The following is a 12,510-nucleotide window of genomic DNA, read 5'->3' on the forward strand; positions in this document are numbered from 1 at the left end:
CAAACTCTGGTGAGCGCAGGAACTGTGTCGAGCGTGGGAAATCAGGGGAGCGCGGGAACTCTGGGGAGTGCGGGAACTGTGGCGAGCACAGGAACTCTGGGAGCGCGGGAAGTGTGGCGAGCACGGGAACTCTGGGAGCGCGGGAATTCTGGCAAGCGCAAACACTGGTGAGCACGGGAGCTCTGGCGAGCGTGAATTGCGAGCACGCAAACTCTGGCGAGTGCAAACTCTGGCAAGCGCGAGAACTCTGGGTATAGCGAACTCTGGCGTGTGTGGGAACTCTGGGGAGCGCGAGAACTGTTGCAAGCGCGGGAACTCTGGGCAGCACGGGAAATCTGGGGAACGCAGGAACTCGGGGGAGCACGGGAACTCTGGTTAGCACGAACTCTGGGGAGCGCAGGAACTGTGTCGAGTGCAGGAAATCTGGGGAGCGCGGGAACTGTGGCGAGTGCGGGAAATCTGGGGAGCGCGGGAACTGTGGCAAGAACGGGAACTGTGGGGAGCGTGGGAATTGTGGCGAGCGCGGGAACTCTGGGGAGTGCGGGAATTCTGGGGAGTGTGAACTCTGGCAAGCGCGAGAACCCTGGTGAGTGCGAACTCGGGTGAGCGCGAGATCTCTCGGGAGGGCGGGAACTCTGGCGAGTGTGAGAACTCTGGTGAGTGCAAACTCTGGGGAGCGCGAGAACTCTTGTGAATGCGTACTCTGGGGAGTGCGAGAACTCTCCCGAGCGTGAGATCTCTGGTGAGTGCAAACTCTGGGGAGCGCGGGAACTCTGGTGAGCGCGGGAAATCTGGTGAGCACAAGAATTCTGGCAAGTGCGAACTCTGGCAAGTGCGAACTCTGGCGAGCGCGAGAACCCTGGTGAGTGCCAACTCTGGGGAGCGTGAGAACTCTGGTTAGCATGAACTCTGGTGAGCACAGGAACTGTGTCGAGTGTGGGAAATCTGGGGAGCGCACGAAATCTGGGGAGCGCGGGAACTCTGGGGAGTGTGAACTCTGGTGAGCGCGGGAACTGTGTCGAGCGTGGGAAATCTGGGGAGTGTGGGAACTCTTGTGAGCGCAAATTCTGGCGAGTGCGAGAACTCAGGTGAGTGCGAACTCTGGCGAGCACGAGATCTCTCTGGAGGGTGCGAACTCTGGGGAGCATGAGAACTATGGTGAGTGCGTACTCGGGGGAGTGCGGGAACTCTGGGGAGTGCGAGAACTCTGGTGAGTGCAAACTCTGGGGAGCGCGGGAACTCTGGGGAGCGCGAACTCTGGCAAGCGCGAGATCTCTCGGGAGCGTGAGAAATCTGGCGAGCGCGAACTTTGGGGAGCGCGGGAGCTCTGGGGAGCGCAGGAAATCTGGGGAGCGCGAGAACTCTGGCGAACGCAATCTCTGGTGAGTGCGCACTCTGGGGAGTGCGAGAACTCTGGGGAGCATTAGAAATCTGGGGCGCGCGAACTCTGGTGAGTGCGGGAACTGTGTCGAGCGCAGGAAATCTGGTGAACGCAAACTCAGGTGAGCGCGAACTCTGGCGAGCGCGAGATCTCTCTGGAGGGTGCAAACTCTGGGGAGCACGGGAACTCTGGGGAGCGCGAACTCTGGCGAGTGTGAGATCTCTCGGGAGGGTGGGAAATCTGGGGAGCACAAGAACTCTGGCGAGTGTGAACTCTGGTGAGCGCAAGAACTCGCGGGAGGGCAGGAACTCTGGTGAGCGCGATCTCTGTGGAGCGCGGGAACTCTGGGGAGCGCGGGAACTGTGGCGAGCGTGGGAACTCTGGGGAGTGCGGGAACTCTGGGGAGCGCGGGAACTGTGGCGGGCACGGGAACTCTGGGGAGTGCGGGAACTCTGGGGAGTGTGGGAAATGTGGCGAGCACGGGAACTCTGGGAGCGCGGGAATTCTGGCAAGCGCAAACACTGGCGAGCACGGGAGCTCTGGCGAGCGTGAATTGCGAGCACGCAAACTCTGGCGAGTGCAAACTGGCAAGCGCGAGAACTCTGGGTATAGCGAACTCTGGCGTGCGTGGGAACTCTGGGGAGTGCAAGAAATGTTGCGAGCGCGGGAACTGTGGCGAGCACGGGAACTCTGGGAAGCGCAGGAACTCTGGGGAGCACGAGAACTCTGGCGAGCGCGGGAACTCTGGGCAGCATGGGAAATCTGGGGAGCGCAGGAACTCTGGGGAGCACGGGAACTCTGGTTAGCGCGAACTCTGGGGAGCGCAGGAACTGTGTCGAGCGCGGGAAATCTGGGGAGCGCCCGAAATCTGGGGAGCGTGAGAACTCTGGCGAACACAAACTCTGGTGAGTGCAAGAACTCTGGTGAGTGCGAACTCTGCGGAGCGTGGGAACAGGCCTGCCTTTAGGGGCCCGAAACAGGGGCTTTTAGTTGGCTGTTCTGTGGTTGCAAACAGCAGCTAAGGCCTGTGTTTGGGGGGCCTGAAAGGGAGGCTGAGGTGGCTGTTTCTAATCCTCAAAGCGGAGACCAAGTCGTATGTTGTCAGGTCCAGAAACAGAGACTAAGGAGTCGCATGTTTCTGGGACTTGGCAACGGAGGCGAGGTCAGCTGTTTTGGGCACTAAAAACAGAGGCCAGTGCTGTGTTTTGGGGCCACCGAGGGCAGCTTAGTCCCTGTTTTCAAGCACAAGAACAGGTGAATGAGTCCTGCATTTTGGGGGCCCAAAAGAGAGGCTAAGCCCTGTGTTTTGGGGGCCACAAATGGAGGCTCCCTTGCCTGATTCTGTGGCTGAAGACACAGACCGAGTCCTGCGTTTTGGGGACTTGGAAACGGAGGCAAGTTTGGCTGTTTCCAGCCCCAAAGGGGAGGCTGAGGGGGCCCTTTTTGGGGTGGGGGGAGCCGGTGGGATGGGGGGGAGGGAGGGAGGGTGCGTGGACCCTCCCCGAAGGGGGGGGGGTCCATCCGTGAGTACCCCGAGGGCAGGGAGGCTGGCATGCACCAGGCCCAACCTCGCGTCTGGGATAGTTTCTGGCGCAAAAGTGGTTTTGGGGAGGAGGAAACACCAGGAGACACCATCTTCCAGGGCCAATATTTATTCAACATTCATCCAAGACTTTCACCACTAATGAACCAATGAGCTTGGAAGTATTGAATCAGTCCTGACCAGGGAGTCAATATCGATTCAATATTCACAAGCTAAATGCTCAATTAGTTCGAGGAGTCAACAGGGAGTGGACATATAGAAACCAATTAGTCAACATTCACACAAGACTTTCAGTACTAAATAAACAATTAGCTTAGAGGTTTTGAAGCACCAGGAACTAACTAGTCACTAGGGATTCCAGATGTGTGAGGTCATTAGTCATCCCTGAGCCAATGTCCCTGAGCTCATTACTCAGCCTTCACTGAATATTCATAAGGGAATTAGTCCACACTGATCCCATATCCATCAGCTAAGGCTTCAGCACTGATGCAACCTTCAGTGATGCCACCAAGCTCTGAGCTGTGATAGCAACTGTTTTATGGCCCTGTCAGTAATTAAACAGTAATTAAACAGTTGGCTATTGGATCAGTGTGAGCTCATCAGTGCAGGCTGATGCCATGTGCACAAGCTCATCACTCCGCACCAGCTGTTGTGCCCGAGCAGCGGCTCTGTCGTGCCTGCGGCTCCGTCCGGCGCTCACTCCTGGCAGTGGCTCCGTCCCTCCGTCCTGCTCCCGGCGGCGGCTCCGTCCCTCCGTCCAGTTCCTGCTCCCGGCGGCGGCGGCAGCGGCTCCGTCCGGCTCCCGCTTGGCGCTGTCTGTCCGTCCGTCCGTCCGTGCGTGGCAGCCCCGCGGCTCGCGGCCCCCGCGGGAGGGCAGAGGCGTCCCGGGAGCGCTCGCGGCCCCACGGGGCTCCGCACCGGGCCCGGCCCGGGGCTCCCCCGAGGGTGCCCGCTGCTGCCCTCCCCTGCCCTCCCCGGCCGGGCCCCGCCGCCGCCGCCCGCCCGCGGGTGTCACGGGGGCCGGGGCCGCCCCCCCCGCGACTACCCCCGGCCCGGCCCAGCCCCGGCCCGGCGCTCCCGGCGGCCGCGGCTCCCGCCAGCCCCGGCGGCTGCGGGGCCGGGCCGGGCCTCCGCCCCCCGCCGCCCCGCGGACAAGCCCGGGCCGCCCGCTGCGACCCCCCCGGGGGGCCCCAGGTGCCTCCCGGCAGAGCCGGAGCCCGCCCCGCCTCCCCGCTCCCTGCTGCTGCTCCTCTGCCTGCTCCGCCCGCTGCTTCTGCCGCCGCCGCCGGTTCCGGTTCCGGTAGCGCCCGCCCGGCCGGTTCCGGTTCCGGTAGCGCCCGCCCGGCCCGGCGCGGGGCCGCCGCGCACCTGCCGCCCTTCAGCGCCGCTCGCCCGCGCACGGCGGCGCCGCCTGGCGGCCGCGGGGGCGCTGCAGGGCCCGGGCAGCCCCCGCGCGGCAGCGCCCCGGGGCTCCGCGACCGGCGACCGGCGACAGCGGCAGCGGCGGGGCCCGGAGCCGCGGGGAGAAGAGCGAGAGGGAAAAAGGAAGGAAGGAGACAGAAAGAGAGAGGGAGAGAGAGGGGGCAGAAAGGGAGAGGGAGGAGAGAAGGAAAGAAAGAGGGAAACGAGGGGAAAAAAGGAAAGAGAGAGAGAAAGGGAAAGCGGAATAAGGAGGGAGAGAGGAAGAGAAAGACGGAAGAGAGAAAGAAAGAGAAAAAGACAGAAAAGAAGAAACAAAGGAGAAGGAAAGAAAGGACGAGAGAGAGAGAGGGAGAAAGAAAAAGAGACAAGGAAGAGAGAGAAGGTGATAAACAGCGAGAGAAAGGGACAAAGAGAGATGGATAAAAGAGAAAAATAAGGAGGGAAAGGGAAAGAAAGAACAGGAGAGGCAGAGAGAGAAAAGGAGAGAAGGAAAGACAGGGAGAGAGAAAGAACAAGACAGAAAGAGAAAGGGAAAGCATGAGAAAAGAGAGGAGGAGGAAGGGAGAGAAAGAGAGAGAGGGAGGAAGCCAGAGCAAGAGAAAGAGAGAGAAAGAGAGAGAGAGGAAAGAAAGAACAAAGAGGGAAACAGAACCAGAGAGAGAGAAAGAAAGGGAAAGGGGAATAAAGAGGGAGAGAAAGAGAGAAAAAGAGGAAGGGAGAAAAAGAGAAACAGAACGAGAAAGAAAGCAGGAGAAGGAAAGATGGAGAGTGAGCGAGAAAAGACAGGAGAGAAGGAAACGGGGAAGAAAGAGGGAGAAAGGGGGAGAGAAGGAGGAAGAGAGGCAGCGAAAAAGACCAAGACAGAGAGAGATGCAAAGCATGATAAAAAGGAGCGGGAGGGGGGAAGAGAGAGGGGAAGGGAGAGGGAGGGAGAACAAGAGAGAGGGAAAGAGAGAAAGCGGGAGAGAGAAAGTGGGAAAGAAAGGAAAAGACAGGAAGGGAGGGAGGGAGGAACGATAGGAGGCAGGGAGGGAGGAATGGAGGGAGGGAGGGAGGAATGGAGGCAGGAAGATGGTGAGAGAGAGCAGGAAAGCAAGCGGGAGAGAGAAAGGGAAAAGAGGAAGAGCAAGGGGAAAAAGAGGAAAGGCAAAAAGGGAAAGAGCGAAAGGGAAAGAAAACAGGGAGGGAGGGAGAGAGAGGGAAAAAGACAGCAAAAGAAAAGAGAAAGTCAAAGAGAAAAAGAGCAAGAGAAAGGAATGGCAAAAGAAGCGAAGGAGAGAGGGAGTAAGAGGGAGATCGATACAGATAAAGATAGAGGGAGAAGACCGGGAGAGAGAGAGAGTGACAGCAGGAGGGAGAAAGGGAGAGAATGAGAGAGTGAAAAAGAAAGAAAGAATGAAGGAGAAAGAGAGGGAGAGAAGGAAGAAGAGTGGGGAAAGGAGAAAGGGAGAGAGAGAAAGGGAGAGAGGGAGAAAGAAAAGACGACAGAGGGAAAGAGAATCAGAGAAAGAGAGAAAGACAGGAAAAGCAGGATAAAGAGGGAGAGACAGAGGGAGACAGAGAGAGAGAGAGCAAAGGAAAGAGAGAAGGAAGAGAGAGAGAAACAGAGAAAGAGAAAGAAATAAAGAAATAAAGAGAAAAACCGAGCGAGAAAGGGGGAGAGAGGGAGGGAAAGAGAGAGAGAAAGAAGAAGACGGAGAGTAAGAGAGAGGAGAAGAGAGAGGGAGCGAGAACAAGAGAGAAAGAGGCAAAGAGAGAAAGCAGGAAAGAGAAAGGGGGAAGGAAAGGAAAAGAGAGAGGGAAAGAGGGAGGAAGGGAGGAAAAAGGGGGGGAAAGAATAGTAAAGAGAAAGAGGGAGAGAAAGAGGAGGGTGAGAGGAAGAGAGAAGCAGAGGGGGAAAGAGACCAAGCGGGAGAAGGAGAGAAGGAAAGAAGGGCAGAGAAAGAGAGTCGAGGAGAATGAAGGTGAGAAGGAGAGAAGAAGGAGAGAAGGAGAGAGAGGCAAAGCGAGGGAAAGACAGGAGGAGGGAGGAGGACGGGCAGATAGGAGAGAAAGAAGAGAAAAAAGCAAAAGAGAGCAAGTGAGGTAGAGAAAGACAGCGGGAGAGAGAGAGAGAAAGCAAGAGAAAGAGAGAGAAAGAGTAAGAGTGAAGGAGAGAGAAAGAGGAGGAACAAGGCTAGTGAGAGAAGAGAGGGAAGGAGAGAGCGAGGCAAGAAGAGAAATGCAGAGGGACCGAGGAAGAGAGAGCAAGATCTGTGCCTGACTTCATCAAAATATGCCCAATCCATTGTACGCGATGCTGCACTGATCACACCAGTGCCAAGGGCTAAATGATGACCCACAGCACAAGGGACAGAGAACTGCTGTCGTTATTGAATATGTCAGACCTGATCCCAGGCTTCCTTAAGCCACGTGTGCACCCCGACTGCAGCACTGAACCTCACACATCGAAAAAACCCTAAAAGCAATTCAAAAATGGGAATGCTGCATATGCTTAGCCCACAGAACAGATATCTTGAGTCTGAATATTAAATCCCGTTCAGTACACACACTCATCTTCAAGTGCCCCCGTCCCGTCAAGGAATGGGTGGCAGGAACGTAAGCCACAGTAGTGGGCAGTAATGTGTCTCCTAACCAGGCTGACAACACTGGCGCACGTTTAAGGCAACGTGCAGTGCATCATCCTACACTTCTCCACAGCAACAACTATTATCAATTGGCTGTGATGTACGGAGGGAGAGTTAGGACTTATTTTCCTTTGGGAAGGATTTATAGACCTGTTAGCCACTAGGCAGACTTAATGCTATACTTTGGAAAAGGAAATGAAAGAGGAAGGAAAAGGAGTAATAAAGCAGATTGGAGCAATTCTGGTTTAGGACAAGTTCCCTCAGCCAGCCTTGTTTTTATAAGTCAGGATATTCTGTTTCTTTATCTGCTCAAGGGCCAGCAACAATTTTGGCCAGTTTCAAACAGTATCATACAAACAGTGCTATTAAAAGGCACGTAAAATTAGTACAGACACATATAAAGTCTCCTGGATATGAGAAAACCTGAAAGTCCTGCGAATTGTGCTGTTGTCAGAGCTCAGCTGCCTCTAGGCAGCTTTCTTCCACAGCCACTTCTGTGCCATCTGCAGCACATTTCTGTCTCCCTTCATGAGAATGAGAAGCTTGTTGTGAACATTCATTGCTGTAAGCAGACAGTGTTCTCAACACATGCTAGTAGAAGACTGAAAATTAGTATTTCCCCTGTGGACTTCCTTATCCCTCCTCCTCCTGTCCTTTAGAAGAGAGAGAAACTTTTCTTAAAAATTAAAACAAGCTTTGCAGCCCTTAAACCCCATCCTCCTGGCTTTGAGGCTTCTCATGAGCCCCCCTAGCTAGCTTCACATCCTAAGAACAGAATCTGGATTTACCTCTATTTTCAGGCAGAAAGGTGGTTTCGCTTCCCAAAGCTCTGCGGAGATTTACAGCCCCCATTCTACTTTGGGTCCTGTAAGCATACAAAGTCACGCTCTTGGACCTGAGAGTCACTTTCCAAAGCTGGTAGTCAGCTTTCTCCTTTGTACAAGCAAGTCTGCATTTATCTTACCAAAGTGCAGGCTCCTAGGGGCAGTGGAAAAGTGGACATACAGGTAAGCAGGTTCCTCCTTTCATTGCTGAAGAGAGAGGCATCAAAGAGAGAGATTAAGCTAGGAAATGCCTAATTCTCTCTACTGATTTTGCAGGAGACACTGTGCTCCTGACTTGTACCTAAAATTAGGAAGGATGAATCAGGGTCACAGTGCCAGAGCTGGTGCCACTGGGCTGATGTCACATAGCAACACTGGGAAGAGACCGTAAGGGTGTTTGGGAACTTTGGGATAGGCCCTCCTTTCCCAAAGTAAATGGTTATTCTAAGAAACCCCATTTCGGTGTACACAGTTTGAGACACCTTATGGAAATCTGATCCTACTTAAAAATACTTAAAGGTATGCCAAGTTAAGCCTGTTTGCCTTAAAACCATGGCAAACAAGAGCACTAGCTAATGTTTCAAAACATTACAGATTTTTAAGATGCTTAATCTGGATTAAAGAGGGAAATCTAGGATAATTTTGCATCACCATCCTCCTCTGCATGGTGCACCTGTCATTTGAGAGGGGCATGAACTACACAGGAAGAAAGATGGAAGATCTGCTTCTGAGTGCGTTTCAGAGCAATTTAGACCTCAGGTTAGGCCACTCTGCAAATGCAGTACAGCTTCTGCCTTCTCTGGAGGAAGCTTATTCCAGCTACCGGAGGAGACAGAAGACTGGACCAGTCTGAACATGGGTCTGTTCTTCTTCGGCAAGTCCTGTGAGCCTAAAGATACTTGGGTCCTATTGACTCTATGACAAGTTTCTGACGCAGTAAAGCAAAACTAGAGGAAAAGACATTTTTCCAAAGTGCTGGTATCTGCAAACAAGATGCCTCAAGAGACTAGAAAAGTGGGCTTTTCAGACCCACTGTCCCAGGAGCTGCTTGCCAGTGGGGAGTATGGCAATGTTCATCCTTCCACCAAAACGTGACCTGCTTTTCTCTCCACTGAGTCCCTTTTCCACCACTGCCAGACCAAGGCTGATCGATTATAACCACATGCTGAGCAGGAACTTGAGGAAGGGAGGAGAATTCCCTGTTCCCCTTCTCCTCTTCTCTAACACCACACAGTGCATTTGTTTTCAGCCGCTCAAAATGGGCGTCCCACGTGTCCCCGTGTCTAGGACAGATCTTCTCATCTATTATCCAGGAACCAAGCTGTGGACATGGAAACAAATCAAACAGTCATAAAGTCATGGCTCCATAGAGCAGTGCTGAAATCTGCATTGATCTTAAACATCTTGAGCCATTTTGAGTAAATGGTACTGCGCACAGTCAATGTGAGAGAAAGAATTGACTTTGTCCTTCATCCTACACTGTCAGACTTCCCTATTGCCCCTGCCTAGCCCATCTGCCCAAGCTACAGCACGGTTTGCAGACTGGCTCCTCCGAGTCAAACGCATACTGTGTCTAAATTATGCAGCTGCAGAAAGCACATTGACTTTAGGAGGCAGAACACACGTAATATTCCCTGCATATTTTGTCGCAAAGGTAACAGAGAGCAGTGCAATCAGTAAATGTGCAGATCCATCTTCTGTTGTAAGTAAATCCACAAAATACCTAATGGCAATAAGCAACTCTTTAGTGAACAGAAAGCACAGGAAACCTGCCTCAAGCCCATAATGCCACTTAACAAAGCAACAGATGAATGGAAATTTAGTATCTCCCTCTCCTTGGCTGCAAAGTGTTAGGGATACTCAGGCCATTCTCGCACAGTGCCGGAGGCAAACGCCGCACTGTGCACTGTTCCCAGACAGAACAGAGACCTCTGTGCAGAACAGGATTCTCCTTGGTGGAGAAAACTCATCAGGAGCCTTTGGTTACTTGAGCCAGTAGAAAACACTGTTTTTTCTATTCGTACAGATGATAAGGACAGTCATGTATGAAAACCGCTGCAGTGCAAAACACACTGCATAACTCAAATTACATTCAGTTGACCTGCAAGCGTCCTTCAAAGGAAGCTTGCCACTTACTGCCCGACTAGCACTCTCCCCATCCCACGCAGGAATAGCCAGGAAGCAAAAGACACACAGCACATCACTGCCCCAAGGACAGCAGCAGTCGCCTCCAGAGCAGGCTTCAGAGAAAACACAACTTTCCTGTCCACTAGGCACCGCACTGCACACTTACCAGCGGCAGTTCTAGCTCAGCAAAGGCAAAAGACCTTGTTCTTCAGGAAGCTTTTATCCCAGAGGCAAGTGCTTTACTAGGGAAGTGCATTCTTCCTGCTGGGTAACTGCCGTGCCGCTTCAAGCACTATTTGATTCTCAAACTGGTTTTCTTATTTCCTCAGCCCTCAATTTCCCCGTTAGCTCCGAAGAAAACACAGGCTGCATTTGTCAGCTTGTTTCAAGCAGGCAGGAGAAAGGGAAAACGGAAAGCAATAAACTGCAGTATGTTGCTCTGCTGGATAAATCAGGCACCAAACAAAGCAGCAACAATTTTTTTAGGAAACACTCCTGTCAATTATAATATACAACTTAAAAATGCTGCTGTTATTCAGCATAATTCCTGTGCTCAGAGGCCTCAGTAAAGACTTGTACTTCTCCACATTTCTGCCTAAATCCACATATCTCCATGGCATATTAAATGCACAGTCTTTCTGCACGGTCCAAACTACTGCTGGCTACACACCTTCAGAAGCAGCCGTTTTCAGCAGGCCCTTCATAAACCTCTTTTGCCGGCTAATAAACCTGTAAGAGGAAAAGGCTCGGGGCTCTAGTGTCTCCGAATCTTATAGGACATGCCTATAAAAATCAACGCAACTTAAAATTTGGCAAATTCAGTGAACTCTAGTAGAAAATTTTGAGTACAAGTTAACTCAGGACATTTGGAAATTACTCTGGGGGAAAAAAACGTCCTTCCCTCTAAACGGGAAACTCCTTTTGTATCCCAGGTTTTTCTTGAATTTTGTGTCTTAGTAACAGCAAGCAAATAAGTTCCTGCCATATGGGCAAGCCCAGACAAACCAAGGCGGAAACTTTATACTTAGGATACCTTGAGACAAAGAATCTGGTCAGAACCTCAGCTGTGATTAATTGATGTCACTACATTAATGAACTATTACTATTAAACTGAGGATAAGATTACTTGAAAGAACTGGGTTGGTGGATGCTGCTGATTTTCTTTCAGCAAATATTTGATGACATGGTTAGGTAATATGGGCTTGTTCAACGAGTTTAATTACATTCTGGTTGAAGAAGTCTCCTCTATTCTTCTACATGCCATGGAAAGGAGGGGACAAAACAATATTAGATTGTGAATGGCACAGATTTCACAAAGTGAGTGAAATACTGTTTAACCAAGCAGTTACCATCTTCTAATTAGATTTATAACTAGAATCAGGCCATGCAGAGGGAAAATCAAGAGCATAAATCTCAGCAAAAGGATTTCTGAAAGATTTGGAAATATAGGATGAAATAAAAGGTGATAATGTAATAGAAGAGAAGAAAGCAAGACGGAAATGGAAAGTGTCGCAAGTGCTTAAAAATAAATTAGCGTGTGCCCAAGGGTCATGTCTGCCATTTCACACTTAGACATACCAGGACTGGAAAAGGCTAGCAAGGATGCAAAAAAGAAAAAAGTGCTTGAAGCAAGAGTAGATATGAAAGAGATGCAACAAAAGGAGATGCAAAAGAACAGAAAGGTTAGCAAAGGGAAGCTGGGGAAAGAATGAGGAAACAGAGACAGAAAAACCCACATGAGTGACAGCAGAATTGCTCAGGTTCAGTCCTGCGTTAAAGCTCCCTCATGGCTTTGGGACCAATGCTGGCTCATACATGGCCAGCTCAGAGATGGATGCCTGCATCAGACCTCACGGACACGTCTTAAGATCTAACCCTGATATGAGAGGAAAGAAATCCTAATCCTTTGGAGAAAGATGTGCATTTAGTTGGGCATAAAAAGACTCTGAGGCCGGTGACAGCATGTGGGTAATCTTCAACTCAGGCCCAGCGAGGCCCAGAACATTGTGAGGGCAGACCTGGAAGGCATGAAGCCTCACACCACATCCACGGGAAGGGGGCAAAATTCTGTGATCAGCCACAGATGAGGAAAAGGGGGGGCTGGCCGCTGCAGCTGTTTCCTGAAAAATCCTGCGTCTATACAGTGCTTTGCCACCTGGGTGCCAGGCTCTTCCAAGGGCTCTCCAAGTTTAACCACAAGCCTGGCTTCCAAACCTGCCATGATCTAAACCCGCAATGTCATTTTGCACAAAACTCGCATGAACGTCTGACTTCTTGTGCTTGCTTCTTGATGCTGACTTGGTCTGTTAAGGGTACTCCAAGCACAGCTGGTGGCTCCTGCCAGGAACATGCTGAAGAACGATAACACACACGCCGGTGTATTCTTGTACATCAATATTTCCAGGTTTTCTCTGCTGCACTGAAGGACCCACTAAGCAGAGGGTTAAAAGACGGTCCCCGTTTTGCCATCCTGCCTTCCGGATAAACTAGACACTTGCCAGCTGGCCCAGAGAAAGTGGAAGAAGGAACAGCAGGCTGGCTGCGGGACCAGGGAAGGCTTTGCGGAACGGGCACAGCTTAATACAC

The sequence above is a fragment of the Apteryx mantelli genome, unplaced genomic scaffold, assembly GCF_036417845.1.
Source record: "Apteryx mantelli isolate bAptMan1 unplaced genomic scaffold, bAptMan1.hap1 HAP1_SCAFFOLD_71, whole genome shotgun sequence".
Classification (NCBI taxonomy): domain Eukaryota; kingdom Metazoa; phylum Chordata; class Aves; order Apterygiformes; family Apterygidae; genus Apteryx; species Apteryx mantelli.